We start from the raw sequence: 24,168 nt of genomic DNA, 5'->3' as shown, positions 1-24,168 counted from the left end.
AGCTGGGTGGCGGGAGCGGGGCGGCAAATGGGCTGTCAGGGGGGCGGGGCCGCAGGGAGGCAGCGGCGGGAAGAGTGCAGCGAAGGTGACCGGCTCAGCAGCGGCTGGGACCGGGGGCAGGCAGAGGCAGCAAGCGGGCAGGCCAAGTCAGCTGGCAGCAGGAGACAGCAGCAGGAGACCAGGGTGAGCAGGCAGCAGTGGCGTGGGGGCGACCTAACCTGAAGGCAGGGTCAGAGGTCGCTCCCTACGCTGCTACGCGATCTCCTTAAGAGTGCTGATGGGAGGGAGGAGCAGCTGGGTGGCGGGAGCGGGGCGGCGAATGGGCTATCAGGGGGGCGGGCCGCAGGGAGGCAGCGGTGGGAAGAGTGCAGCGAAGGTGACCGGCTCAGCAGCGGCTGGGACCGGGGGCAGGCAGAGACAGCAAGCGGGCAGGCCAAGTCAGCTGGCAGCAGGAGACAGCAGCAGGACACCATGGTGAGCAGGCGGCAGCAGCGTGGGGGCGACCTAACCTGAAGGCAGGGTCAGAGGTCGGTTATGGTTACCACACCTGTAGCAGCGAACATCTTGTTGCGGTGAACCTCTTTCTTACTTTCACTGATCTTGCATGCAGCTTCTTCCCCTAACAGAATTTTAACCTCTTCTTTCTCTTTGTCCCCCACTGACACTTTGTTCATCTCCCTGATGCATAATGCAGTATGCTCAATACCTTTAGCAATACTGATGGCTTCTACTAAATCAATGTTTCTGGTAAGCAGTTCTTCTTGTATTCTTTGATCATTAGTGCATCTGACAATCTGATCCCTTATAAGGGAGTCAGTAAGAGTACCAAAATCACAGGTAGCTGACATTCCCCTCAAAACAGCTACATACGCTGTTACTCTCTCATCTTTCCCTTGGGCTCTTTTGAAAAACGTATTCCTCTCTAATACTACGTTGATATTTTCCCTGAATTGTGCATCCAATTTTCTTAAGGTGTAATCATAAACCTCTTCCCCAGCTTCTTCTCCCTCTAACTCATCTTCAACTTCCCTTCCGACTTTGTCCTCATACACTTTCCTTCCTTGAATACCCAAGTTGTGGAGTAAGATGTGTTGTTTCCTTGCTGATGGGAAATTCACACCCCCTATGGCTATAAGATAGGACTTGAAAATGCCAAGCCACCTGCGCCACAGTATATCTGATTCACCTGAATCATTGAGGAAAGGAGGAAGCTGACTCATGCTTGCTGCTGCCATGGTAAGAGAAATGCAGGAAGAAAACTGAAGGGGATGCAAAGTATGCCCAAAAGCACAAATAAGAATTTCACCTAGATACAGAACCTTAAATGGGAAAGAAATACAGGGTACTCAGCACAATTATACACGCATCACAATTCAGCTGTAAACCTGTAAATTAAACCTGCTGTAAACTTCGATGAAATACATAGCAAAACTGCAGTAAAAGTAACAGAAAACCAAGTCCTCTTTCTATTACTCTTGACAGGAAAGTCTCTTCCTAGCATACAGTTCCTGTGAGGAACCATAGGAGGCACCACACCAATTACTTCCTTAAGCTGCACAGCGTGGAAAGGGGAGACGTGGACGAATCCTGAGGAGAGTGTGAAGAGGCCCCAAAATGCTCAAATGAACCTCGACGAGCAGGACCTCTGGGGGAACATCCCGAGAGGGAACTCCACTGCCCCGGATCTCTTGAAATGCACACAGCCATGACACCAGTTGTTGAGCAAGCTGAAGTAGTTTCAACAAAGAGCAGGCTGCAATGCTTAAGCGCGGTGAAAGGCAGCTTAAGAGGTGTGACACAGGACTCCCACTGAGCGAACAAAGACGGACTGAGGCGCAGTACGAAAAGCGGGAGAGCACCAGCACACAGACCCCAAAGGCTGTGGGGAGACCGGGAGTACTCGGGAAAGAGACAAGAGTCACTGGAGTGAGAGAAGAGCACAACACCCCCCAACCTGAGGCTCCAATCCCGTGGCTCTCCCAGTCCAGGAACAAGATGACGAATAGGGGTTTGTTGGATGCTCTGAAAACGCAGTGTTGTGATGAGGTCAGTGAAATGGTAAGCCAAAAGTGCCGCCACAATGCAAAGCAGCACCACAGTGGCGTTAGGCGTGCCAGCAAAATAGGTGAAGAGAAAGCCTGCACCAACTGCCACAAAGTCAGCGCTGAGAAGAGAAGTGAAGAGGAAAACTCTCATCCGTCACATGAAGATGGACTCAGCTGCACGTTCTGACTCCAGAGCAGGGGTAAAACAATACAACTCACCCCCCTTCATGAAAACACCAGAACTGCAAAGTCCCAGCACATGAAAGGATGCTTCCACAAAGAAGGTTCATAAGGAGGATATCCTGGGACTGGCAAGGCATAAATCAGCAGGGTGGAGGTGCAACACTGCCCCTGTCACAGCTCCCCTGATCGTCACCAAAATGAAGCAGGTGAAGACGCCAAAGCGGTGAGTAGAATAACTTTTATTATGTGTAGAAGATGACACCTCCAGTTGCCGGTCCCACAGAACGCAGTCTGACAGGCTCACAACATTCTAAACAGCCTCTACCTGAACATTCTAAGGAAGAGGCCAAGCGAGAAGGAGAGAGGGGGAGAGAAAGAATGGGTGAGACCAAGAAGAATGCAACAACATCTTTCCCCTTTTAAAATATAAAAGAAACGACTGCTCACAAGAAAATAATTTAAAGAAAAATATCCAAAACAATATGAGAGTTAAACAAAAACTAACACCCAACAAGGGTGTGGGGGAAACATAAACAGTTACACAATTTAGAAGTTGACATTACCACGAAATCATTGTAGTACTTAGGCTTCACATTCACTCTACCCGACTTAGTTATCTTTTGAACTAAACACTCCTTAACAGTACTCTCTTTCACACTATCAGTGCTTGTTTCCACACTAACCTCTCCCTCCCTTTGAAGGTTTAACAAGGAAGCATCTGGGGTAGAGTTAACAGGAGTAGGAATGAAACTGTGAGTCTGCATAACGTTGCCAACCCCATCTGCATCATCCACCCAAGCATATGTTTTCGATCTTGTAGTACTTCCCACGTTCAAAGATGTAGGGTTAGAGACCTTCCCCTTGAATAACACCAGCCTTTTAGCATGCCAAACTTTCCCATCATCGAGAAGGGCAAATTTCATAAGATTGTAATCACTCTAATTGGCTCTGAGTATATCCCTTACGTACCAGTATTCCTTTTTTCACTTTCGGGTAATCCCCCACCTTAAGATCTACTTTCTTCACTCCATGTAGGAGTCATATCTTTGTTTGTACTTCGTTTGTGCAGCCTCCATGTATTTCTCACACCACTGGGTGACCAAACAATCTTTTTTGGGTCTCTCAAACAGCCCATGTTATCTTTCGAACGTGGGGCTCTTCCCCTCATCAGCTCAAAAGGGCTATGCTTTGTCATATCACATATGGTAATTCTGTATGCTCCAACTGTGTTCCTTATCTCTCCTTCCCAATCCATACCATTACTGTTGGACAACTCATTAGCTCCCTTAATCACTCTATTGAAGCGCTCAACATTACCATTGTGCTATAATCTTTCCTTTAACTAGTGATGCACATTTAGAATGTAAGTGTATCACCAGAACTTTGGAAGCGGTGTTCTGTTTGTGGTTATGTGGAGATGCCTGTGTCGTTGGGCGTCTCCTCTGGTGGGTGCAAATAAATCGATGTTGAAGTCTTCCTAGTGTTATTTCTATACTTTCAACACATTGCCTTCCAGATGATACAAATAGGTAGTCTTTTGCAGAATCCCAGTTCTTTTAATAAAGTTTCCAAATACAGCAGAGGTAAACTGTCCTCCATTTTCAGAGACAAGAACCTTGGGGAGTCTCTCACAACAAAACACCTTTTCTAAAAAATCCAGTACAGCTTCAGAATCTGATGTGTACACCACCTTGAATTCTGGCTATTTAGAAAAATTATCTACCAGAACTAAAATAAATCTAGGCAAACCATTCTTATCCTGTACTCGGCCAAAAATGCCCAAACCAACTCCTTCCCATGGCACACCGGGTACCTGTGTGAGGTGTAACGGTGGTTTAAATGTAACCTTATCTGAGTTGGAATACTTGATGCAATCTCTGACAACATTCTCAATCTCTCTATCTACTCTGGGCCACACGTATGATGGTTTAACTCTACATTTGGTCTTGACAATTCCAAGATGCCCTTCATGGCAAAGTTAACTACTTTCCCTCTCAACACCTCAGGTGGAATGAGTTTGCCTCCTCTCAACAAAAAAAAAATTCCACTGATAATTCTTCCCCTACTTCCCAAAAAGGGATTAACTAATGCAGTAAGCGGTGCTTCCCTGGCCAGCCATCCCTAGAAAAAATCCATGACCGTGCACAATACAACGTCCTGGGACAGCGAATTAGACCAATCTTCCTGTCCAAAACTTTGTAGCTCCTCAGCAAACAAGATTGCCTATCAGTTCTCGTCCCACTCGTTATTAATTGCATCACAGTCTGGTAAAGGCAACCTACTTAGCAAATCCACAATCCTATTGCGCGCACCAGGCACATACTGTACCTCATATGCAAAATTGAATAATTGCATTGACAATCTGCTTATTCTTGGAGAAACATTACTTAAGCCATGAGAAGTGAGCACCCTGGTAAGAAGTTTGTGGTCACTCCTAATCACCACTTTGGTGCCCCAAACATACTGCCTAAAATGTCTCAAACCCAGACCCCCTCCCCCCAGGGTCTCATGCTTAATGACAGAATATTTTTCATCCGCTGCGGTGAGTGGTCTGGACGCAAAATCAACCACACAGTTATTATCATCCTCTTGTTAATGGGACAGGACAACTACCAATCCCTTGCACCTAGCATCTGTGGTGATGATGCTTTTGCATCCAGGATCAAACTCTTGGAGTGCCTGGACTGTGCAGATGTCTTCTTTAATGGCCTCAAAACATGACTGACATTCCATTGTGAGGAACTTCGATTTCCGATCGCGATCGAATCGACCCGCCATTTTGTGTTGCCATCACTCAGGCAGCACGGCGAACAAAGTCTATTCTGCTCTTTCTGCGGCTTCGAGTTAAAAACAGCCTTTCTGTCTCTATTTGCAAAGCTGGTGTTAGGACTGGCCGAGTACACTAATCCCTGTCTGGTTTTCTAATCCCCGTCTCAACTATCTGTTGATTCACACTATTCTTTTCTGACTTTATCTTATCGTCTGGCCTTCACTGTCCCCCGCTAGCATTCTCTCGTTTCACAACTGTCCTCCAACACACACAAACGTATCTCGCCACCTGCAAGTTAGCTACGAATCTGTTAATAAATTAGTTTGAGGGAGGGGTGACAAACATAGTTGGAGGAGAGGTTTCTTCGAGTCATCTGACACTTTGTTTTCCAATCTCTCCTATTGGTTCTGTCATGTTTTCCAACTTTCCTTATTGGCTCTTTCTTGTGTGCTTCTGGGTGTACATCTGGTTAATGTATATGTTTCTATATAGTATATAAGATTGTGCACCACAGAGTGAAGTGGCAGTCTCCTGAGAACCTACCTTGTGTACTTCTGGGATAACTGTACTAGCTGCAGCTAATACATCTGATCTTCTAACGCCGACAGAGTGTCCCGTGTCTCTGTGCAGCTGGGCAGGTGAATCCCGGAGATTAAGGCGTACCCTGCGCCACCAGGCCCAAAAGGTTCTGGTTCTTCAACTGGCGCCCAATGTGGGGCGGCTTCAGTGGTACCGGTTCTGCCCGAAGGTCGTGAGGAACCCCGCAAGAAAATTCCGGAGTGTTCGCGAGCCACGTTAAGTGACCCCTGTATGTCGAAAGTGGTCCGAAGGTCTTTTGCAGCGCGGTTACTCCTTCCTGACGGCTACTGACGACCGCTGCCCTGACTGCCGCCCTGCCTTGGCCCTTTCTTTGGTGATGTATGGTAAGGCGAGACGATAGACGGGCCTCTGTTGGTGTAAGAAGACGTCCTTAGTTAAGTATCTTCGTGGGTCGCGCCCACAATTTTTTCTCTGTTTTCTTAGTATTTGTGGTCCTTAGATTTGACTATTGCAATAGCCGAAGCCGAGGGTAAGTGCATTTGTGCTGCGTAAACTGAGTTTTACCCCCTTGAAGTTTGTGAACAGTCCGGTGAAATCACGAGATGCCTGGTCTGACTAAGTTTGGAAAATTCTGTTGCTTTGGTTGTAATAGGGATTCCCGACTTGAGACTCTTGTCCGATTCCTTCGGTTGGAACTCCCACATATGAGCTCTATTCGAAACATGGTATTGGCCCCATTGTCTTTAACGAGACATTGAGCCGATACACGAAGAAAAATGGTGTTCTAAAATGGCCAGAAAATGGTAGTTTGATCCTGATGTGCTAGACAATTTAGAAGCAGTTCTATTTAAAAGAAAAGCCCGGCCGGCAATGTTTGACTCTTTCCGCCTTTGGCGTAAGGAAGCCAAACAGAAAGAAATTAAGCAAGCAAAACGATATAGAAAAACACAGGGTATGACAATTATACAGGCTGCCCAACAATTCAAAGATGATGAAATTGATAATGCGACTGAAATTTCAGAGAGACAGCATCGCATGGCGATAGATAAATGCTATCCGGTGTTGCCTGTTTCCCCTTCCGATAATAAGAAAGATATAGAAGAAGATCCCCTAATGCCCCATTTATTGAGGTTACCTCTGCCCTATGCACAAAATGCCAATGCACCCCAATTGTTACAGCCTGTTCAGCCGCCAGCGGTACCTCCGCCTGTTCCGGCTCTTCCGCATTTGCCTCCTCCAGTATTACCGCCTCTGCCGGTTTTACCATTAACTTCAACTTCTTTGCTCTCATCTCCTGATCTTAGATCTCCTTTGCCTTCTGCTCCTCCTGCAATTAGCGGTACTCCTCCTGTTAGTTCTCCTAATACTTTGTCTCCAATTCTTATGCCCCATTCTCCGTTTGTGCGTAAACGTCTCACAGACACTGTCACTGGTATTTTATCTCCTTTCTTTGAAGCTTTAAATATGTCTCCGGCTTTTGCTCGAAGACAGTCTCGTAGTCAGTTCCCAGATTTTGAGGAACGAGAAAGGTTGGACATCCCTTGCACGTAAATGGATCAAAAAGGGTCCTCAATACAGTGTGCTTGTTATTATGTCTAGCTTCTCACAATGGAATGCGCCTACGCAAAGATATGTTTTTAAAGCAATGTGTGATACTCTCATTAAGGAATGGGAAGATGTAAATTCGAGTCCGATCCCACAAGATCTGTTAGATGTTCAGACTGATTTTGATAAAGGACTTGTTGTGGGTTCTAAGGTTGAAAAAGCTGTAAGGACATTTATTTCTTATAGATCCTTATTGTCCTCTCAAGCTTTCCTTGATTCTGATCCGTCGGTTAAACTGACACTGAAAAATTATCCCATGAGAGAGGTTCCTCCAGTATGGAAGGAAGAGGTTGCAGCAGTAGGTGCTAATCCTCTTATTCCTGCTCATTTTCAATGTATATGGGTACATGTCCCCTGGAAGAGATGTGAAGTTTTGGCTCTTAAACAGACTCTACCGGATCCTCGTAAGAATCCTGCAGGTTATTACAAAGAATTATCACAGACAGTTGATGCTTGCATCATGAATCTAGCTGATATCGATATGTTGATGGGAAATGTAGTCCCACAGACAATATGGGCTAAGATTCGTAAAGAGGATCACGCGCCGGTATTAGGTGCTACTTGGGATGTTATAACTACCACAGATAGAGACCAAGTGGGTGGTGTAAAGCCTGACGCTTTGATTTCAGAACTCCCTGGTAGGATTATTACATTAATGAAAACTATGATGCCCGCATTGAGAGTAAACTGGGATAAATTAGCAGCATGCAAACAAAAGAAAGATGAAAGTGTCTCTGATTTCTTCACTCGTTTCGAGGAGACATTTATCGATCACAGTGGTCAAGATATGGCTACAGAGGGTGGACAGCGATTATTTGTGGACAAATTTGTATTTAATTTGCTTCCCGAGCTGTCACACAAAATTGAAAGATTCTGAAAGTTCATGGGCTGTTTCTTCTTCTGCCCAGATATTGGCTACTGCCCAATATTATGAAAATAGAGATAAAGAAGAAAAAGAAAAGCAAGAGAAAAAGAAGAAAGAACTAAAAACGAAGGTTCTCTTGCAACAAACTTATCCTCCTCGTTATGCTCAGCCTCAGTTACAGCAGCCTCCGCAGTTTCAGAGGTTGTATCAAAAACCTGAGCCATACATTCCGCGACCTTTGTTAGGACCTAATCAATGTGCCTATTGTAGAGAGGAAGGTAATTTTAAGAGTAGTTGTCTGGTTTAATTGCAACGCAATGGAGCATTATCTGCTCCACAAGGTCGTGCTGGCCTCCAGTCAGCAAACAGAGGTAGAGGTCGAGGTGTGTTGACTCAAGAACAGCGTGCCCTTCCTTCTCCCAATTCCATGAACTACTTTGATCAGCAAAACGTTAGGTCTACACAGTATTACAATGAAGACCATTATATTGAAAACGGAAATGAAAGTCTTCATGCCAACTAGGACAGCCATGGACAAAGTAAGGGAGTTGTGTCGGTTCCAGTAGATCAGAATGGACCTTATGTTAACGTCACTACAATGGGTGTTTTAGAACCATTTCTTCTAGATACTGGGGCGATGAGAAGTTCTATCATTCATTCTAAACTCCCTGGGGCACCTTTGTCTGGCTTAACGAATGTTTCTGTAGGATTTTCTGGCGCCCCTGTTCGCAATCCAGTTTCTTGCCCTTTGCCCATTTCAATTGGTCCTTACGATTTGGAAGCTCCACTTCTTTTGACAAATGGTTGTGGTGAGAATCTGTTGGGTCTAGACCTATTGAAAAGAATGCATGCTACGATATATTGTTCTCCTTCTGGTGTACATCTTACTTTAGGACAGAAACTGATCTCTCCAATGTATTTGTCCAAAGATCAGTTTCCACCTGAATTGCTTTCCCTTCCAGCAACGCTTTGGGCCACGGGTCCGAATGATGTGGGTTGTCTTGAAATTCCACCTTATGTTGTCACTCTCAAGCCCAATGTTATATTGCAGCGCATCCCGCAGTATAGAATTTCCACTGAAGGTGAGAAAGCGCTTTTGGAAATCATTCATGATTTGATCCAGAAGGGTGTGGTTGAAGAAACAAGAGGTAACACATGCAATAGTCCTATTCTTCCTGTTCTTAAACGCACTGATCCTTCTCAGCCACCTGTATATCGTTTCGTGATTGATCTGCGGGAGGTAAACAAAATTGTTGTGCCACAATTTCCTGTTGTTCCAGATATCACTGCTCTGCTGATGATACCACCATCCACAGCGACTTGGTTCTCTATTATTGATCTAAAGAATGCCTTCTTTAGTATTCCCATTGCAGAAGAGAGTAGAGACATTTTTGGCTTCTCTCTTGGAGGCCGAAGCTTCCGGTTTAAGCGCGCACCTCAGGGCTATTGTGAAAGTCCCTCCATTTACAGCCAAGCTTTAAAATGTCATCTTGATACTTTTCATTTGCCGTCTGGTGCAGCTCTTATCCAGTACATGGATGACCTGTTGGTCGCTGCTGATTCAGAAGATATTTGCAAAAATGTCACTGTTGCATTGTTACGCCATTTGTTTAATCTGAATCATAAGGTTTCACCTTCCAAATTACAATATGTCTGTCGAGAGGTTACCTACTTGGGTCATCTCCTATCAAAGGAGGGACGACGATTAACCCCAGAACGAATTCAGACGATTATGCAAATGTCTGTGCCATCCACACAAAGGGAGGCATGTGCCTTTCTGGGTATTACTTCTTACTGTAGGCAGTGGATCCCTAACTTCTCTCTGTTGGCCAGGCCTTTGTTGGCACTCACTTTAAAAGATACGCCTCAGCCCCTTCCATGGACTGATGAGTGCCAAAAGATTTTTACTGACTTACGTACTGCACTGTGTTCTGCTCCTGTATTGGGTACTCCCGATTACGGTAAGCCTTTTACGCTTTATGTTCACGAGAGAGAAGGTTGTGCGTTGTCAGTTTTAACACAGCAATTCGTAGACAAACAGCGGCCATGTGCCTATTTTTCGGCTACGTTAGATCCTGTAGCTAAAGCATTGTCTAGTTGTCTCAAAGCGACAGCAGCAGCAGCAATTTCTATTCGGCAGTCTGCTGGAATAGTGTTGGATAACACTCTCATTGTCATGGTACCACATGCAGTGGATACTTTATTAAACAGAACGAAAACGCAGCATCTTCCGAGTGCTTGTCTAACTGGATACGAGCTGACACTTTTGGCTAGTGATGTACACATCAAACGATGTAATACCCTAAATCCGGCTACTCTGTTGCCCCTTCCAGAGGGTTGAGGAGCAACATGATTGTTTCCTCCGTACTGAGGAAGAGACAAAAGGAATAATTGATTTGAAAGACACACCGCTAGAGAATCCGGATGGAACTCTATGGGTAGACGGTTCTTGTTTTAAAATGCCAAATGGAGACACAGTTTCAGCTTATTCTGTAATTACTTTGCATACAGTTGTGGAAACAGCACGTATTAGACACAATTCGGCTCAAGCAGCAGAATTGATAGCATTAACGAGAGCATGTGTACTGTCAAAAGGAAAAAGAGTAAACGTGTACACCGACAGCCAATATGCCTTTGGTGTAGCGTTTAATTTTGGGCGTCTTTGGAAGGAAAGGGGTTTCCTCACTTCACATGGCACCAAAATACAACATGGCCAGTTAGTGACTGATCTCCTTGAATCATTTGTCTTACCCACCCAAATAACGATTGTGAAGTGTAGTGCACACAAAAAGATTACAGATGATGTTGGTCGAGGAAATGCATTTGCAGACGAAATAGCGAAAAAGACAGCGAGAGATGCAACAAGTCGAATGTATGTGGCGGGTCCTGCGAATTGGGTTCGAGAGAGAGGAATGTATGAGGATACAGTGGAAAGTGTAAGAGCGATTCAGGAAGAGGCTTCAGAGAAAGAGTCGAGCAAGTGGAAAGAAAGTACCGGAATGTTGGATGAGATGGGTTGTTGGGTGGAATTATCTGAACACCAACGTTGGCTGTTACCAGATGCCTATGTACTCCCAGTGGTTACTATGGCACATGGTCCAGCCCACTTAAGTGCAAAAGGTATATGCAAACTTCTGGCTCCAGTGTGGCAAAACGAACAAATCCCAAAATGCGCAGACAATGTAGTGAAAAATTGTATTATCTGTTTAATGTACAATCCGGGAAAGGGAACCCCAACTCCAGCGGGTCACTTTGCTCCTCCGACATATCCATTTGAGGTATTGCAAATCGATTATATTCATATGGAGCGATGCAATAACCTCAAATACGTTCTGGTGGTAGTATGCGCCTTTTCAAGATGGATAGAAGCATACCCTTTAAAAGACAGCTAAAGTTCTATTAAAATAGTTCTTCCCCAGGTTTGGTTTGCCGCGCATTGTCTGGAGTGACAATGGGAGCGAATTTGTTGGCCAAGTCATGCAAAAAGTTTGTGCGGGTCTTGGTATCAAGCAAAAGTTCCATGCGGCAAATCATCCACAGTCAGCGGGTTTAGTAGAATGCTACAACAGAACCTTATAATTAAAACTAGCAAAGGTTCAGGCTAGTACAGGACTCAATTGGCCCGATGCATAACCATTGGCTCTGCTGTCCACCAGAACTGCAGTACACTCTTGTTTGGGACTTCTTACGAAGTGGTTTTTGGATGCCCGGCTAATGTATGGGGAGTCCCTCGCCCTAAGAAATACTCAGACTTGCCATATCCAATGTTGATTGACTACTTGCATGACCTTACGACTAAATTGCGTGTTCTCCATCAACAGGTTCAGAGTGCTTTACGGAGGCTTCCACCGACCCAGGTCATTCCATCCGACCAGGTGACTGGGTGTGTACCAAGAATTTCCAGAGGACGAGAAATTTGGAACCCAGGTGGAGATAGCACCGTATGGTTTTGCTAACCACGAGAACAGCAGTCAAAGTCGAAGGAAAGAAAAATTGGATTCACGGTGTGCATTGTAAGAAAGTACCTTTGCCTCTACCTTTCGATCAGTGGGTTCGTAGAGGCATTGGTGACTCTGAAAGTGAAAAGGTTCCATGATTCGTGCCCTTTAGTGATGCACACCTGAATGGGACATTGTCTGAGAAAGAGGACGACGACATTCTGCAGGAAGCAATACCATCACATCGTCGCTTAGATACGACTAATCCACGAACATTGTTTCAAGATCAAAACACTCCTGGAAAAGAACACTACAATCTAAGACCTAGAACAAAGAACTCTTAAGATTTCTCTCTTGTGTAGTATTCTGTCCCGGTTGCAGGGTCAGGTAGGAGTCTTAATTGTGACCTGAGTAGTGGCAATAGGCCTGCAGGACTTGCAGTGTCATAGGACGGCAGACAATCATAATTGAGTGATCGAGAAGGACTGCCGTGAGCATCCATTAGAAAGATGGAGACTATACAAAGCAAAAGAGAGAGAAATGATAAAATAAAGAAAGAATCCTGTAAATTAATGTACAGTCGTTTCAATATAACTTTATGTATTATTATATTATTGTGTATTGCTTTGACGTTTATAGGTTGGATTATTTATGCTCTGCAGCAAAAAGTTGTCTCTCCTTCTTCCTCTTAGTCTTCTTCTAATGTCTCTCCACATCTTTCATACCCTTCCTCAACATGAACTCATTAGAAGAACTGAATATTATAAAAATTCCTTTGTCCAGCTGTTACATCAGCACCAGTTAGTGGTCAATATGACTGACTGTTGGGTATGTGGACTTATGCCACATACCACAGAAAAAGGAATGCCATATTTAGTTCTCCCGTTTTCTTATGAAGGTTCTGCGTGGGCTTATTTTGTCATCTTCTCCAATGCCTATCAAAGCAAATTCAGACGATCCGTTAGTTCACGTGTTAGTGATCCGGACTTTAGTCATAGTTCGTTGATTAAGGGAATGGTAGCTATGGCTAAAATCATGGAAAATAGTAAGATCTCCATAGACGAAAGAAAGGCGTACACTAACTGGAACGTCACCCAATATATATCTAGCCTTAGTGATAAAGTTAAGAAAGGAAAATCTTCACCAATTTGGACTATTCCTCATCAGGGAAATTTCTGTCTGCAAATTAACGATCGCTCTTCTGATGCCATACAAATAAATAACTGTTCCCAAACGTACATTTATTCCTCTCAAAACTCGCCTCCTCTAGTGCCGTCTCAAGGCACATATTTCATCTGTTATAATAGGGCTTACACATGCTTACCAACGGGTTTCTCCGGTACTTGCTATATAGCTTTCCTTCTTCCCCCTACCTACACCGCTTCCGTGAATCATCATCGAAACAGATACGGCAGAGGAATTGTTGATTCGAAAGATACAGCAGGACAAGAGGGAGGAGATTTCCTCAAAGGATTTCTTCCCTTCTGGGGTCCAATGGCTAACAGCAGAAATACAAGGCAACTGGTTTGTGTCGTAGAAACCACAATAGACATCACTGTAGGAGACTTAAGTAATATCACGGCAGAACTACAGGCGGACCGTCTTATGACCTTACAGAAGTTGCTGTATTTTCATACCTAATGACGCTCCGACAGTATACCAAGCTATCTCCAAGTTGCACATAATCTCTGAGTCGATTCACCAGGACGAAGGAGATTGGTCTTTTACGGAGTGGTTTTGGGGACTACTGTCCAAATGGGGTTGGAAAGCGTTGACATTCCTTGGAATAATTTGAACCATTATCTTCTCTTGTTGCCTTTGCATGCACTGTGGTCCCGCCATCTCTGACCTATGTGCTACTATGTGCATCCCTAAACCCAAATCACAAGTAACAGAAAACATAAGAATGATGTTACAGCAACAGCTCGATGACCTCATGGCTATCGACATTGACTCAGATTAACATGAGTCTATCTTGCCTGAGTTCTGGCAAAAGGAGGGTCTGAGGAACTTCGATTTCCGATCGTCATCGAATCGACCCACCCGTTTTGTGCTCCGCCGCCATTTTGTGTTGCCCTCACTCAGGCAGCATGGCGAACAAAGTCTATTCTGCTCTTTCTGCGGCTTCGAGTTAAAAACAGCCTTTCTGTCTCTATTTGCAAAGCTGGTGTTAGGACTGGCCGAGTACACTAATCCCTGTCTGGTTTTCTAATCCCCATCTCAACTATCTGTTGATTCACACTATTCTTTTCTGACTTTCTTATCGTCTGGCCTTCACTGTCCCCCGCTAGTATTCTCTCGTTTCACAACTGTCCTCCAACACACACAAACGTATCTCGACACCTGCAAGTTAGCTACAAATCTGTTAATAAATTAGTTTGAGGGAGGGGTGACAAACATGGTTGGAGGAGAGGTTTCTTCGAGTCATCTGACACTTTGTTTTCCAATCTCTCCTATTGGTTCTGTCATGTTTTCCAACTTTCCTTATTGGCTCTTTCTTGTGTGCTTCTGGGTGTACATCTGGTTAATGTATATGTTTCTATATAGTATATAAGATTGTGCACCACAGAGTGAAGTGGCAGTCTCCTGAGAACCTACCTTGTGTACTTCTGGGATAACTGTACTAGCTGCAGCTAATAAATCTGATCTTCTAATGCCGACAGAGTGTCCCGTGTCTCTGTGCAGATGGGCAGGTGAATCCCGGAGATTAAGGCGTACCCTGCGCCGCCAGGCCCAAAAGGTCCTGGTTCTTCAGTTGTCCATAAAAATGTGCTACCTTTCTTTAATAATTGCCTGATATGATTCATTTTCCCTGAAAATTGTGGACACATTTGGAGTCAAACTCTGCTAAACCTAAAAAAGAACGCACCTCATCTTTGTTCTGAGGAACCGGAACCTTCTTTATGTCTTCAATTAAATCGGTCGTAGGTTTGATACCCTCTGAACTGATCTCATGTCCCAGATACGAAACTGTGTTCACTGCAAACGTACACTTAGACCCTTCAGCAGTCAAACTGCATCCTTCTAGTGTACTCAAGACCTAATGTAACTCTGTATCATGTTCCCTCTTATCTTTTCCATTGACCAGGATTTCATCCTGGAAAAATATGAATTCTCCTCTGTTTTGGAACCATTTGTATATGAGGCGTTGGAACATGGCTGCTGCAGAAGCCATCCCGAAAGGAACTCTCTTAAATTAAAAACATCCGATGGGGGCAATGAATTACTACTCTGGCATAAAGGCACCTGGTGGTATGCTGATTTCAAGTCTATGGTGGAAAACCAACTCATGCCTTTTTATTTGCAGATAACAGTTCATTGATTCTGGGTAAGGGAAGCCTACCTATGAAAATGTTCTTATTGAGCTCCCTCAAGTCCACACATAGGCGAATGCGCACTTTGGCCTTCCTTGCGAGGACCAGATGTGCCACCCAATCTGAGGATTCAACTTGTTCAATGATTCCACTGTCAACCAACTTCTTGAGCTTACAAACTACTTCATCTCCTACGCTGGAATGGATGTTTCTCAACTTATGGACGTGCATTTTCTTTAAGAATGATTTTATGGACAAAGCTCTCCAGTTCAACAACTTTGCAAGAGAACACATGAGGAAATCTGCTGACAACATCCACCCCACCTTTCTCATTATTATTCACAATCAAAACCGGATCTGGGCTGTTGAGATCAAGTTTAATGCCGAAATCTCCCTGATTCCACCAATCTAGAACACACGGATGAGAATCGGACACATGCAATTTGCATTCAGCTTTCCGACACTTGAAGTTGAAAACCAATTTGCGAAATCCTAAAAGGCCAGTGGCTTCACCCGTAAAACTTTGCGGGTGAACATCCTCTGCACTCAATTCAGAACCAATTTAAACAAGTTGGTCCAAATCTCTTTGTTAATGATGGTGAATGGGGACCCGGATTCAGCCACTAATGCCACTGGATCTCCTCCATTTATGAAAAACAATTGGTCCTTCAAACAATTATAAATAAAAGAACAATGAATATAGACCAGAATCAGTGCTATATTGAGTTACGATGTCCAGCCGGACATTTAGATTTAATATTTAACAGTGATTATTTGAAATCAATCAGAGCATAATAGAGTGGGACATAGTCCTGTAATCTTCGAAAAACAAAACATAAAGACAATCACAAATATGTAGACATTTTTTCAGGCAAAACAAAAGAGCTTATTGCCAATGCAAATACTGGGGGCAAGCTTTTTAAGAAGTAAACAGTAATGCACTTGCTTTAACACATGAGTTTAACGTGCATGCTGTTTAAAGAGTCGACGAGGTTTCGATCTATAACAAGATATATAGATCATCATCAGGACAAGAGTTATAACAAGCCTGAAATTACACTGCCTGGATAGCGAGTGCAGGAGAGGAGGGATCCAAGGGTTAAGGACTTTTGCTGTAAGAGCTAACTGTATCTGAGACGCATAGAACCCATTTCTGATAAGGGCAATGCCCAATCGAGGGTGGAGTGCAGCGCCAGTGGAATAGTTAAGAACAGTGGAGCGTCCACGGCGGTAACTGGCAGATCAGGGGAAAGCGGCGCCTTGCCAATCACAAGGGAAGCCGTTAGGTCTTGCAAGCCGGAATGAGCAGAATGAGCAGAATCTATGTATCTTGTTATAGATCGAAACGTCATCGCGCCAGGCACTTTTTATCATGTGCCAAGTGAGAGGAACTACCAGACCGGTAACATTTTCCCCTTACATCTTCCATCCTAGAATTTAAGTTTTGCCTACCCTTGTTTTTATCATCTTTCTTAAGATTCTCCTGAATATCCCTTGTAGGTATTTTTTTTTTTTTACAATTTATACAACCTCATCTCCCCATCCTTTTTATCAGATGAGATCACAGCTTTAGCACACCTAGACATGAGTTTTGATTTAGAAATAATGGCTGAAACCGCATGTAAACTGGACTCTCCATACACCCACAACATATCCTGCCGTTTAGGATTATTGCAATGCATGATTATTTGGTTATACAATAATTCATCCTCAAAATTCCCAAATCTGCATGATAAATCCAACTTCCTTAAAGCTGCTACATAGTCCTTGATTTTTTCATTGGGACCCTGTTTCCTATGGGAAAGGTTGTAGCGGCCAATTGATTTGCAATCAGTAGGTGCAAAGTATGCATCCAAATCTACCAATGCGTTTGTGAGAACATCCCCCTCATCTCCTCAATAAGGTTTCTTTCCTATACAGTTGTAAACCTTCAAGCCTCCCAGTCCCAAACAATGCAACAAAATGTTTGTCTTGTCTGATGACCTGTATTCAAATGTCTCAATATAATTGATAAAATAGTCCTTCCGCTCCTCCCACTTTAATTTGTTGACTTCATCATCTCTCACCATAAGAGATTGCAGTAAAGGTAAGTTTACAGTGGCCATAGTGACTTTTTGAGAAAAAAAATCCTACTACTTAGCCAGAAACAAAAATAAACCAGATCACTACAACTTGGTAAAATTACATTGCAGGGACTTGCCAACACTACTGGGGTGTGCGTGCCTCCATGTTAGATATTCCAGAGGACACGCTAGTAGGCACCATGGAGAGAACTTGACAAGACTGTAGGAAGTGTGTGTGTCACTGTGGATGGTATGAAACACTAGAAGGAATAGTAGAAAGTGTGAGTATCACAGATGAAGAATATGCTCGCAACACCTAGAACCACTTAGCTGCTGAGCACATCACCGTAAAGATGTGTCATAAGCCGTCACAGCAGATTTCTGGTGAAGTGGTGTGACAGTCAGCTGCTTGTAACTGTATCTGCAACAAAATCGCTGGTTACAGTGTCCTATAAGAAACAGAAGCCCAATCCAATATGGCAGCTCGGCATGAGCGGACATGCTCATGTCTTCCACAACTTCGAGTTGCAGCAGCAACACAGGCTCCCACCACTGGACTGTGACATGGATCTGAGCACACAGAAAAGAAAGCTTGCGTCGGGCTCATACTAAGGTAACTGTTAAAGTTAACAGGCTAACTGCTAGGTCAGAACTAGTGGCAGGGTACTAAGCCATATAATGTTGTTGCTGGTGCGACACGTAATACTGAATACTTTAAGTCAATCACTGGAAAGAACGATATAAGAACGATCTCACTGGTAGTAAATCTCTTGTAAGTTGGTGGTCGGTGGGACAGCAATGGGTTCCTGGAGGTTGCCGCCAATATTCTTGTGCAACATACCACAGGATGCGTAGTTGAATTTCCGAGTTTATTATTTCCACGAACCCCTCACACCGGCAACATGCAACTGGGCGTCATGCAGGACAGGCTCCGCCACAGCTGCTCTTCCCCCAATGCCTATCTAATGTTCCCCCATTCCAACATTCCTAAATTCACATTCCATCCGCAAGCTACCCCTCGAGCTCGACAATTGTGCGAGCAACGCTGCGCTTGTCATTACACAATCCACCTCTGTGGATTAATGGTCTCTGAGGGGATAACGGCACAAATGGGTTTGGGATTATCCAGGTTGCTTATTTTTCTGCTTGCCTAGTTGCATTAGCTGATGACTTCTGCAGCTCTCTGATGGTTGTACTGTGGCACAATGTCTCAGTGGCAGCTTTGAACTACAAGTCATAGCTTTTTTTGGAGACTTCACGGCCTGGATCACAATGATGCTTTCTTGTGACTGTAGTTGTAAAGGCGATTTATTTCCTCTCTAGGATTGATAGAGCCTTCAGAGCCCATTGCCATCGCTGGACTGCAGGCCACTGTTGAGCTGATTATATTAGGGTGGTGGTTTTTTTCTGTTGCAGGAATTGTGGTCATGTCACGCAGCAGAATAAATGGCAATGGAGCAAATGTTGGTCTCTGCTAGGTTTAAAATTGTGGAAGATAATGATCTGTGTGATTGGCATTATCTACTGGGATGATGGTTCCATTAAGGCTGATGTTTTAATTCTGTTAATGGGCATTAAGTGAATGACCGAACAGATTGCCATAATGATTGACATAGTTCAGTTATAGATGCACTACTGAGCCTTGCTGTATCATTTTAGTTGCAGTAGTACTCCATGAAATAGGTCATATCTACCATAAATGGCTGAGTGGACCCATTTATCAAGTTCCTGTATTTTAATATCAATTTGTGTTGTACCTAACAAATGCTCTTCATTACTAACTTCAACTCTACAGATGCATGTGCTCTCTACCTACCTTGCTGATGAATGTATGCACACTCACATATCTTTATCCCTTGTTTTCACTGCTGCTTCCCTCAATGTATAAAATGACTGCATGCTATATGTATACATGACTGTTGACCTCAACGTATTAATTTCCTGCTTTTGGAATTATCGTACCCTTTTGTGCATCCAAATATTCCTATCATCTAAATGGACCTTTAATGTGCAATGCTCTGTCAGCCTCTGGGGGTCTAGCGACTCTGGATAAAAACAAATAGCTAAATTCCATTTGTTGACAGATTGGATTTATGAAGCTGATGGCCTCTATGGATGGAGGGGTATAAAAAACTGGAGTATTAATTTGAGTCACCGAAGGAGGGCTGGGCAATCTGAAAGGACCCAAATAAATCACCACATAGTGTGATGGACACATTTTTAGACATGACCAGCATCGTATCACAAACAAGTATGGAATGCCTTGATGCAACATTAAAGGCGCTGCAACCACCACTATGCTGCCTGCAACACTTTCCAAGCCTTCAAATTATATGCATGATAAAACAAGAGGAGTGTGCTGGTGGTTGTGGGACACAAATGACCAGAAAACTCATGCAAACAGGTCACAGGCTCAGTGACTGACGAAAACTAAGGGATGCTAGAAGGTGATAAAAATATGGTTGAGCTGTCCAAGGCTTTTTGGGAGGAGATTGGTTCAAGAGATCCAGGGCATAACACTCAAAACTTGCTCTGCAACTCCAATAAATGTGTGTCCAACCAGATACTTTTTTTTATGGAAACAAGCAGTATTCATGTACAAACAGAAAGTCAAATACTGCATGCCACAAATAATATATACAGTGTTCCGAAGGCCGGTACTGTAACTTTGTCCTGGTACGATCCCGAGTCCCACTTCCCTGTCTAAGGATGGTGGGTATTCTCCATTCAGGGAAGGCAACAGTCAAGCAAAGCCACTGGTGGTAAGTATAAGTCTTAGAAGTTCCACAATGGCATTTTATGAGTCAAAGTATCTCAGTGCCATAAAGCTTCAGTCAGAGCCAGTTTCTGCAGAGGATTGGTGGCCTGGAAATCTACCTTGCTCACCCTTGCTGAAGTTGTGATCAGGAAGATTCAGGTGTGTGTCAATGGTGAGCAGAAGTCTGGATGCTGCAGACAATGTGTCACGTGTCCATGGTGCCACTCATGTCATGCTGTAAGTCTTCCGGAGTCCAGCAGCTTGTCTTGGAGGCTTCTTGGGTCCAGTGGTTGAGTAGATGCTCTGCTTTCATGCATCCAGGCATCACAGCCCATTACACTTCAATGGCACACACAGCCCCAGGGGGCCTACCCACTCTTATCATTGTGGCCCCACCTCACGTACAGGAGTCATGAACAGCAGAACCCAAGGCCTACGGGCACAACCTTGCACAGGGCAAAGGCTCTCCTAAAACTCTGCGATGCACAAGAATGATGGCCATTCCAGCGGGTCACTTTGCTCCTCCGACATATCCATTTGAGGTATTGCAAATCGATTATATTCATATGGAGCGATGCAATAACCTCAAATACGTTCTGGTGGTAGTATGCGCCTTTTCAAGATGGATAGAAGCATACCCTTTAAAAGACAGCTAAAGTTCTATTAAAAGAGTTCTTCCCCAGGTTTGGTTTGCCGCGCATTGTCTGGAGTGACAATGGGAGCGAATTTGTTGGCCAAGTCATGCAAAAAGTTTGTGCGGGTCTTGGTATCAAGCAAAAGTTCCATGCGGCAAATCATCCACAGTCAGCGGGTTCAGTAGAATGCTACAACAGAACCTTATAATTAAAACTAGCAAAGGTTCAGGCTAGTACAGGACTCAATTGGCCCGATGCATTACCATTGGCTCTGCTGTCCACCAGAACTGCAGTACACTCTTGTTTGGGACTTCTTACGAAGTGGTTTTTGGATGCCCGGCTAATGTATGGGGAGTCCCTCGCCCTAAGAAATACTCAGACTTGCCATATCCAATGTTGATTGACTACTTGCATGACCTTACGACTAAATTGCGTGTTCTCCATCAACAGGTTCAGAGTGCTTTACGGAGGCTTCCACCGACCCAGGTCATTCCATCCGACCAGGTGACTGGGTGTGTACCAAGAATTTCCAGAGGACGAGAAATTTGGAACCCAGGTGGAGATAGCACCGTATGGTTTTGCTAACCACGAGAACAGCAGTCAAAGTCGAAGGAAAGAAAAATTGGATTCACGGTGTGCATTGTAAGAAAGTACCTTTGCCTCTACCTTTCGATCAGTGGGTTCGTAGAGGCATTGGTGACTCTGAAAGTGAAAAGGTTCCATGATTCGTGCCCTTTAGTGATGCACACCTGAATGGGACATTGTCTGAGAAAGAGGACGACGACATTCTGCAGGAAGCAATACCATCACATCGTCGCTTAGATACGACTAATCCACGAACATTGTTTCAAGATCAAAACACTCCTGGAAAAGAACACTACAATCTAAGACCTAGAACAAAGAACTCTTAAGATTTCTCTCTTGTGTAGTATTCTGTCCCGGTTGCAGGGTCACGGTAGGAGTCTTAATTGTGACCTGAGTAGTGGCAATAGGCCTGCAGGACTTGCAGTGTCATAGGACGGCAGACAATCATAATTGAGTGATCGAGAAGTATTGCCGTGAGCATCCATTAGAAAGATGGAGACTATACAAAGCAAAAGAGAGAGAAAGGATAAAATAAAGAAAGAATCCTGTAAATTAATGTACAGTCGTTTCAATATAACTTTATGTATTATTATATTATTGTGTATTGCTTTGACGTTTATAGGTTGGATTATTTATGCTCTGCAGTAAAAAGTTGTCTCTCCTTCTTCCTCTTAGTCTTCTTCTAATGTCTCTCCACATCTTTCATACCCTTCCTCAACATGAACTCATTAGAAGAACTGAATATTATAAAAATTCCTTTGTCCAGCTGTTACATCAGCACCAGTTAGTGGTCAATACGACTGACTGTTGGGTATGTGGACTTATGCCACATACCACAGAAAAAGGAATGCCATATTTAGTTCTCCCGTTTTCTTATGAAGGTTCTGCGTGGGCTTATTTTGTCATCTTCTCCAATGCCTATCAAAGCAAATTCAGACGATCCGTTAGTTCACGTGTTAGTGATCCGGACTTTAGTCATAGTTCGTTGATTAAGGGAATGGTAGCTATGGCTAAAATCATGGAAAATAGTAAGATCTCCATAGACGAAAGAAAGGCGTACACTAACTGGAACGTCACCCAATATATATCTAGCCTTAGTGATAAAGTTAAGAAAGGAAAATCTTCACCAATTTGGACTATTCCTCATCAGGGAAATTTCTGTCTGCAAATTAACGATCGCTCTTCTGATGCCATACAAATAAATAACTGTTCCCAAACGTACATTTATTCCTCTCAAAACTCGCCTCCTCTAGTGCCGTCTCAAGGCACATATTTCATCTGTTATAATAGGGCTTACACATGCTTACCAACGGGTTTCTCCGGTACTTGCTATATAGCTTTCCTTCTTCCCCCTACCTACACCGCTTCCGTGAATCATCATCGAAACAGATACGGCAGAGGAATTGTTGATTCGAAAGATACAGCAGGACAAGAGGGAGGAGATTTCCTCAAAGGATTTCTTCCGTTCTGGGGTCCAATGGCTAACAGCAGAAATACAAGGCAACTGGTTTGTGTCGTAGAAACCACAATAGACATCACTGTAGGAGACTTAAGTAATATCACGGCAGAACTACAGGCGGACCGTCTTATGACCTTACAGAAGTTGCTGTATTTTCATACCTAATGACGCTCCGACAGTATACCAAGCTATCTCCAAGTTGCACCTAATCTCTGAGTCGATTCACCAGGACGAAGGAGATTGGTCTTTTACGGAGTGGTTTTGGGGACTACTGTCCAAATGGGGTTGGAAAGCGTTGACATTCCTTGGAATAATTTGAACCATTATCTTCTCTTGTTGCCTTTGCATGCACTGTGGTCCCGCCATCTCTGACCTATGTGCTACTATGTGCATCCCTAAACCCAAATCACAAGTAACAGAAAACATAAGAATGATGTTACAGCAACAGCTCGATGACCTCATGGCTATCGACATTGACTCAGATTAACATGAGTCTATCTTGCCTGAGTTCTGGCAAAAGGAGGGTCTGAGGAACTTCGATTTCCGATCGTCATCGAATCGACCCACCCGTTTTGTGCTCCGCCGCCATTTTGTGTTGCCCTCACTCAGGCAGCATGGCGAACAAAGTCTATTCTGCTCTTTCTGCGGCTTCGAGTTAAAAACAGCCTTTCTGTCTCTATTTGCAAAGCTGGTGTTAGGACTGGCCGAGTACACTAATCCCTGTCTGGTTTTCTAATCCCCATCTCAACTATCTGTTGATTCACACTATTCTTTTCTGACTTTCTTATCGTCTGGCCTTCACTGTCCCCCACTAGTATTCTCTCGTTTCACAACTGTCCTCCAACACACACAAACGTATCTCGCCACCTGCAAGTTAGCTACAAATCTGTTAATAAATTAGTTTGAGGGAGGGATGACAAACATGGTTGGAGGAGAGGTTTCTTCGAGTCATCTGACACTTTGTTTTCCAATCTCTCCTATTGGTTCTGTCATGTTTTCCAACTTTCCTTATTGGCTCTTTCTTGTGTGCTTCTGGGTGTACATCTGGTTAATGTATATGTTTCTATATAGTATATAAGATTGTGCGCCACAGAGTGAAGTGGCAGTCTCCTGAGAACCTACCTTGTGTACTTCTGGGATAACTGTACTAGCTGCAGCTAATAAATCTGATCTTCTAACGCCGACAGAGTGTCCCGTGTCTCTGTGCAGATGGGCAGGTGAATCCCGGAGATTAAGGCGTACCCTGCGCCGCCAGGCCCAAAAGGTCCTGGTTCTTCAGTTGTCCATAAAAATGTGCTACCTTTCTTTAATAATTGCCTGATATGATTCATTTTCCCTGAAAATTGTGGACACATTTGGAGTCAAACTCTGCTAAACCTAAAAAAGAACGCACCTCATCTTTGTTCTG

Source organism: Triturus cristatus, chromosome 11 (genome assembly GCF_964204655.1).
Source record: "Triturus cristatus chromosome 11, aTriCri1.1, whole genome shotgun sequence".
NCBI classification, from domain to species: Eukaryota; Metazoa; Chordata; class Amphibia; order Caudata; family Salamandridae; genus Triturus; species Triturus cristatus.
The sequence above is the reverse complement of the archived record's forward strand: the minus strand, read 5'-3'. Positions refer to the sequence as shown.